The following is a 7,425-nucleotide window of genomic DNA, read 5'->3' as shown; positions in this document are numbered from 1 at the left end:
AAGACAGTAAGAGTCAGGAAGGAGCATTACTCAGCTTTAGAAGACAGTAAGAGTCAGGAAGGAGCAGTACACAGCTTTAGAAGACAGTAAGAGTCAGGAAGGTAAGAGTCACACACACACACACACACACACACACACACACACACACAACACACACACACACACACACACACACACACACACACACACACACACACACACACACACACACACACACACACACACACACACACACACACACACACACACACAGAGAATGTCACTCTCTTCACCCCCTCACCCCGTTTCAAGCCAACAGCATCATCTCCTAACGCGGACCAATCTGTCGCTGTGCTCCATGATCACAGCTATTAGCTAAAGGACCCATATTTAATCACCTCATTTAATGAATATTTACACAATTAGGGTCGATGTGACGGACACAGATTCAGTCTTGTCCTGGAGGTAATACCAAGGGAAGTCACCTGATACAGATTCAGTCTAGTCCTGGAGGTAATACCAAGGGAAGTCACCTGATACAGATTCAGTCTTGTCCTGGAGGTAATACCAAGGGAAGTCACCTGATACAGATTCAGTCCTGTCCTGGAGGTAATACCAAGGGAAGTCACCTGATACAGATTCAGTCTAGTCCTGGAGGTAATACCAAGGGAAGTCACCTGATACAGATTCAGTCTAGTCCTGGAGGTAATACCAAGGGAAGTCACCTGATACAGATTCAGTCTAGTCCTGGAGGTAATACCAAGGGAAGTCACCTGATACAGATTCAGTCTTGTCCTGGAGGTAATACCAAGGGAAGTCACCTGATACAGATTCAGTCTAGTCCTGGAGGTAATACCAAGGGAAGTCACCTGATACAGATTCAGTCCTGTCCTGGAGGTAATACCAAGGGAAGTCACCTGATACAGATTCAGTCTAGTCCTGGAGGTAATACCAAGGGAAGTCACCTGATACAGATTCAGTCTAGTCCTGGAGGTAATACCAAGGGAAGTCACCTGATACAGATTCAGTCTAGTCCTGGAGGTAATACCAAGGGAAGTCACCTGATACAGATTCAGTCTAGTCCTGGAGGTAATACCAAGGGAAGTCACCTGATACAGATTCAGTCTTGTCCTGGAGGTAATACCAAGGGAAGTCACCTGATACAGATTCAGTCTAGTCCTGGAGGTAATACCAAGGGAAGTCACCTGATACAGATTCAGTCCTGTCCTGGAGGTAATACCAAGGGAAGTCACCTGATACAGATTCAGTCTAGTCCTGGAGGTAATACCAAGGGAAGTCACCTGATACAGATTCAGTCTAGTCCTGGAGGTAATACCAAGGGAAGTCACCTGATACAGATTCAGTCTAGTCCTGGAGGTAATACCAAGGGAAGTCACCTGATACAGATTCAGTCTAGTCCTGGAGGTAATACCAAGGGAAGTCACCTGATACAGATTCAGTATAGTCCTGGAGGTAATACCAAGGGAAGTCACCTGATACAGATTCAGTCTAGTCCTGGAGGTAATACCAAGGGAAGTCACCTGATACAGATTCAGTCTTGTCCTGGAGGTAATAACGAGGGAAGTCACCTGATACAGATTCAGTCTTGTCCTGGAGGTAATACCAAGGGAAGTCACCTGATACAGATTCAGTCTAGTCCTGGAGGTAATACCAAGGGAAGTCACCTGATACAGATTCAGTCCTGTCCTGGAGGTAATACCAAGGGAAGTCACCTGATACAGATTCAGTCTAGTCCTGGAGGTAATACCAAGGGAAGTCACCTGATACAGATTCAGTCTAGTCCTGGAGGTAATACCAAGGGAAGTCACCTGATACAGATTCAGTCTTGTCCTGGAGGTAATAACGAGGGAAGTCACCTGATACAGATTCAGTCTTGTCCTGGAGGTAATACCAAGGGAAGTCACCTGATACAGATTCAGTCTAGTCCTGGAGGTAATACCAAGGGAAGTCACCTGATACAGATTCAGTCCTGTCCTGGAGGTAATACCAAGGGAAGTCACCTGATACAGATTCAGTCTAGTCCTGGAGGTAATACCAAGGGAAGTCACCTGATACAGATTCAGTCTAGTACTGGAGGTAATACCAAGGGAAGTCACCTGATACAGATTCAGTCTTGTCCTGGAGGTAATAACGAGGGAAGTCACCTGATACAGATTCATTCTAGTCCTGGAGGTAATACCAAGGGAAGTCACCTGATACAGATTCAGTCCTGTCCTGGAGGTAATACCAAGGGAATTCACCTGATACAGATTCAGTCTTGTCCTGTCCTGGAGGTAATACCAAGGGAAGTCACCTGATACAGATTCAGTCCTGTCCTGGAGGTAATACCAAGGGAAGTCACCTGATACAGATTCAGTCCTGTCCTGGAGGTAATACCAAGGGAAGTCACCTGATACAGATTCAGTCTAGTCCTGGAGGTAATACCAAGGGAAGTCACCTGATACAGATTCAGTCTAGTCCTGGAGGTAATACCAAGGGAAGTCACCTGATACAGATTCAGTCTAGTCCTGGAGGTAATACCAAGGGAAGTCACCTGATACAGATTCAGTCCTGTCCTGGAGGTAATACCAAGGGAAGTCACCTGATACAGATTCAGTCTAGTCCTGGAGGTAATACCAAGGGAAGTCACCTGATACAGATTCAGTCCTGTCCTGGAGGTAATACCAAGGGAAGTCACCTGATACAGATTCAGTCTAGTCCTGGAGGTAATACCAAGGGAAGTCACCTGATACAGATTCAGTCTAGTCCTGGAGGTAATACCAAGGGAAGTCACCTGATACAGATTCAGTCCTGTCCTGGAGGTAATACCAAGGGAAGTCACCTGATACAGATTCTGTCTAGTCCTGGAGGTAATACCAAGGGAAGTCACCTGATACAGATTCAGTCTAGTCCTGGAGGTAATACCAAGGGAAGTCACCTGATACAGATTCAGTCCTGTCCTGGAGGTAATACCAAGGGAAGTCACCTGATACAGATTCAGTCTAGTCCTGGAGGTAATACCAAGGGAAGTCACCTGATACAGATTCAGTCCTGTCCTGGAGGTAATACCAAGGGAAGTCACCTGATACAGATTCAGTCCTGTCCTGGAGGTAATACCAAGGGAAGTCACCTGATACAGATTCAGTCCTGTCCTGGAGGTAATACCAAGGGAAGTCACCTGATACAGATTCAGTCCTGTCCTGGAGGTAATACCAAGGGAAGTCACCTGATACAGATTCAGTCCTGTCCTGTCCTGGAGGTAATACCAAGGGAAGTCACCTGATACAGATTCAGTCTAGTCCTGGAGGTAATACCAAGGGAAGTCACCTGATACAGATTCAGTCTAGTCCTGGAGGTAATACCAAGGGAAGTCACCTGATACAGATTCAGTCCTGTCCTGGAGGTAATACCAAGGGAAGTCACCTGATACAGATTCAGTCCTGTCCTGGAGGTAATACCAAGGGAAGTCACCTGATACAGATTCAGTCTAGTCCTGGAGGTAATACCAAGGGAAGTCACCTGATACAGATTCAGTCTAGTCATGTGTTGGACGTAAAAACAATGGTATTTCAATGGAAATATATAAAGACAATGACTGATTGTTAAACACATTATTTTACATTAAAACCTTGTTTCTTATGATTTATGGACTGTCTCAGTCAATTTCTGAAAATTTAATTAAATCAGTTTCTCTTGGCTATAGTTAAGGGAAAGTTCTTTATTTTATCAAATAATTGTTTAATATATATTTATTTTTATATCAAAAGAGGTCCTAAAATTCTAAAACAAATAGCTCAATGATCCTTAGTATGATTATCTTTAAACAATTCCGTATTTAAAGCCCAACGAACAGAGTTGTCTCTCTACTCTTATAGAAAAAGTACTACCTATTTTTGTCTACGAAGTAGGTTCGGCAGATGGATGGAAACAGGGGCGTGTGTAAAAGCTTGTCCGTTCAGATTACGATAGCTGATGTTGGCACCGTTGTCCGAACCCCTCCTGCACGTTTCCACCTAAGTTCCTGTAGATTGTTCAAACAGGATGTCACATAGTGAGGTCGTACCCATTCGGCTCTTATCTGTACGCACAGATTTCAGACTAAGTCACATTTTCTGTATCAGAAAAAAATACTAACATATACGTAACAACGGACGATTCTCAGGGTAAAAACAGTACAGTATATCCAATTAAACCACATAGTAGGTCATTAAATAATTTCCTCCACACAGTCTACTGCAATGACAATGAATGTCGGTGTGATGACTAGCTTTCAGGTAAAAGCGTTTTAACCCAAATGAGTCCCACCATCGCGCCCGGCGTGATTTACGACTTCTAACCCATGTGTTTGAGTTACAGACTTACAGGTTGAACCATTGGATTGATCTGGTTCTTCTGCATCCATTGATACCTTCCATTATTCTGTGTGATTAACGGGGATGGAGCTAGAGCAGTGTCTGTGAGACAAGCCAGGATCCCGAAGAGGCCCCAGTGGGGTCTTTTTACAAAAGATTCTGGAGAGCTGGAGCTGAGACTCTCACAAACATAAACGTGTCACATTGCTGTACGACGCTCACGAGCTACACAACAGTCGTTAGAAGATAAGGGGTTATTCTACATAGAAGACCATAGTAAATCCCAGGTCATAGTGTCTATAATACTGTAAGGGGTATTTCTACATAGAATATCATAGTAAATCCCAGGTCATAGTGTCTATAATACTGTAAGGGGTTATTCTACATATAAGATCATAGTAAATCCCAGGACATAGTGTCTATAATACTGTACGGGGTTCTTCGACATAGAAGATCATAGTAAATCCCAGGACATAGTGTCTATAATACTGTAAGGGGTTCTTCTACATAGAAGATCATAGTAAATCCCAGGACATGGTGTCTATAATACTGTAAGGGGTTCTTGGGACTGACAGGGTTAAAATCTTATCCTCGATCCGTATAACACATTTAAGATTTAAGATCATGAAACTCCTTGGCTAAATCCCAAACCACACCCTATTCCACGTAGTGCAGTTTACCACAGCCCACATATCTCTGGTCTAATGTAGTGCACTACATAGGGAATAGGGTTCTAAAGGGCCCTGGACTAAAGTAGTGCACTATATAGGGAATAGGGTTCTATAGGGCTCTGGTCTAAAGTAGTGCACTATATAGGGAATAGGGTTCTATAGGGCTCTGGTCTAAAGTAGTGTACTATATAGGGAATAGGGTTCTATAGGGTCCTGGTCTAAAGTAGTGCACTACATAGGGAAAAGTGAGCCATTCGGGACAGGGACCCTGGACAGTGACATGAGAGAAGGTAAACAGTCCTGTCTCTGCATTATTCAACAAGCCAATATTCCTCTGCGTAGAACAGTCAATAAGTCAATCTGAGAATCAAACCAAGGTCAACTGTTTAACTGGTGGTATGATGCACACACACACACACACACACACACACACACACACACACACACACACACACACACACACACACACACACACACACACACACACACACACACACACACACACACACACACACACACACACACACACACACACACACACACACACAGAACCCCACACACACACAGACAGAATCTCCAGGCAGTATGGTGCTAGAGGTCACCACCTGACCCTCAGACTGGGTCTCTGTGGAGGTTAGAGCTGTCCTGAGACCTAAAGTAGTGTCTATCTAGCAGGACATAGAGAACCATGGTGATGTCCTGAGACCTAAAGTAGTGTCTATCTATCAGGACATAGAGAACCATGGTGATGTCCTGAGACCTAAAGTAGTGTCTATCTATCAGGACATAGAGAACCATGGTGATGTCCTGAGACCTATAGTAGTGTCTATCTATCAGGACATAGAGAACCATGGTGATGTCCTGAGACCTAAAGTAGTGTCTATCTATCAGGACATAGAGAACCACGGTGATGTCCTGAGACCTATAGTAGTGTCTATCTATCAGGACATAGAGAACCACGGTGATGTCCTGAGACCTAAAGTAGTGTCTATCTATCAGGACATAGAGAACCATGGTGATGTCCAGAGACCTAAAGTAGTGTCTATCTATCAGGACATAGAGATCCATGGTGATGTCCAGAGACCTAAAGTAGTGTCTATCTAGCTGGACATAGAGAACTGTGGTGATGTCCTGAGACCTAAAGTAGTGTCTATCTATCAGGACATAGAGAACCATGGTGATGTCCTGAGACCTAAAGTAGTTTCTATCTATCAGGACATAGAGAACCATGGTGATGTCCTGAGACCTAAAGTAGTGTCTATCTAGCAGGACATAGAGAACTGTGGTGATGTCCTGAGACCTAAAGTAGTGTCTATCTATCAGGACATAGAGAACCATGGTGATGTCCTGAGACCTAAAGTAGTTTCTATCTATCAGGACATAGAGAACCATGGTGATGTCCTGAGACCTAAAGTAGTGTCTATCTATCAGGACATAGAGATCCATGGTGATGTCCTGAGACCTATAGTAGTGTCTATCTATCAGGACATAGAGAACCATGGTGATGTCCTGAGACCTAAAGTAGTGTCTATCTATCAGGACATAGAGAACCATGGTGATGTCCTGAGACCTAAAGTAGTGTCTATCTATCAGGACATAGAGAACCATGGTGATGTCCTGAGACCTAAAGTAGTGTCTATCTATCAGGACATAGAGAACCATGGTGATGTCCTGAGACCTAAAGTAGTGTCTATCTATCAGGACATAGAGAACCATGGTGATGTCCTGAGACCTAAAGTAGTGTCTATCTAGCAGGACATAGAGAACCATGGTGATGTCCTGAGACCTAAAGTCATGTCTATCTATCAGGACATAGAGAACCATAGTGATGTCCTGAGACCTAAAGTAGTATCTATCTATCAGTACATAGAGAACCATGGAGATGTCCTGAGACCCAAAGTAGTGTCTATCTAGCAGGACATATGAGACCATTAGTGGAGGTGACAGAGGTTCGACCTCTGTGTGTTGAAACCCACTGAGAGTCTAGAATAACATGAGTTGACAGGATATGAGGTCAAAGGATAAGATCCAGGTTTGGTTCAGTAATTCTCTGATTATTCAAACCATTTCAACATCTTATCTTAACGTCATCTTCCAAACATGTCTTGGCACACACACAACACACACACACACACACACACACACACACACACACACACACACACACACACACACACACACACACACACACACACACACACACACACACACACACACACACACACACACACACACACACACACACACACACACACACACACACACACACCCTAATCTAACACTGAGTATGTCTCGGGCTGGAGTGAGAATCACAAGCAGAGTGACTTTGCCTGTCAGTCCCAATGGGTTGGCAGCCAGCAGACTGGAAGCTAAAGTGACAGATCATCGCTCTCCCTCTCTCTCACAGCCAGGGATAGAGGGGT

This window comes from Salvelinus alpinus, chromosome 10 (genome assembly GCF_045679555.1).
Source record: "Salvelinus alpinus chromosome 10, SLU_Salpinus.1, whole genome shotgun sequence".
Lineage (NCBI taxonomy): Eukaryota > Metazoa > Chordata > Actinopteri > Salmoniformes > Salmonidae > Salvelinus > Salvelinus alpinus.
This window is presented reverse-complemented; position numbering follows the sequence as displayed.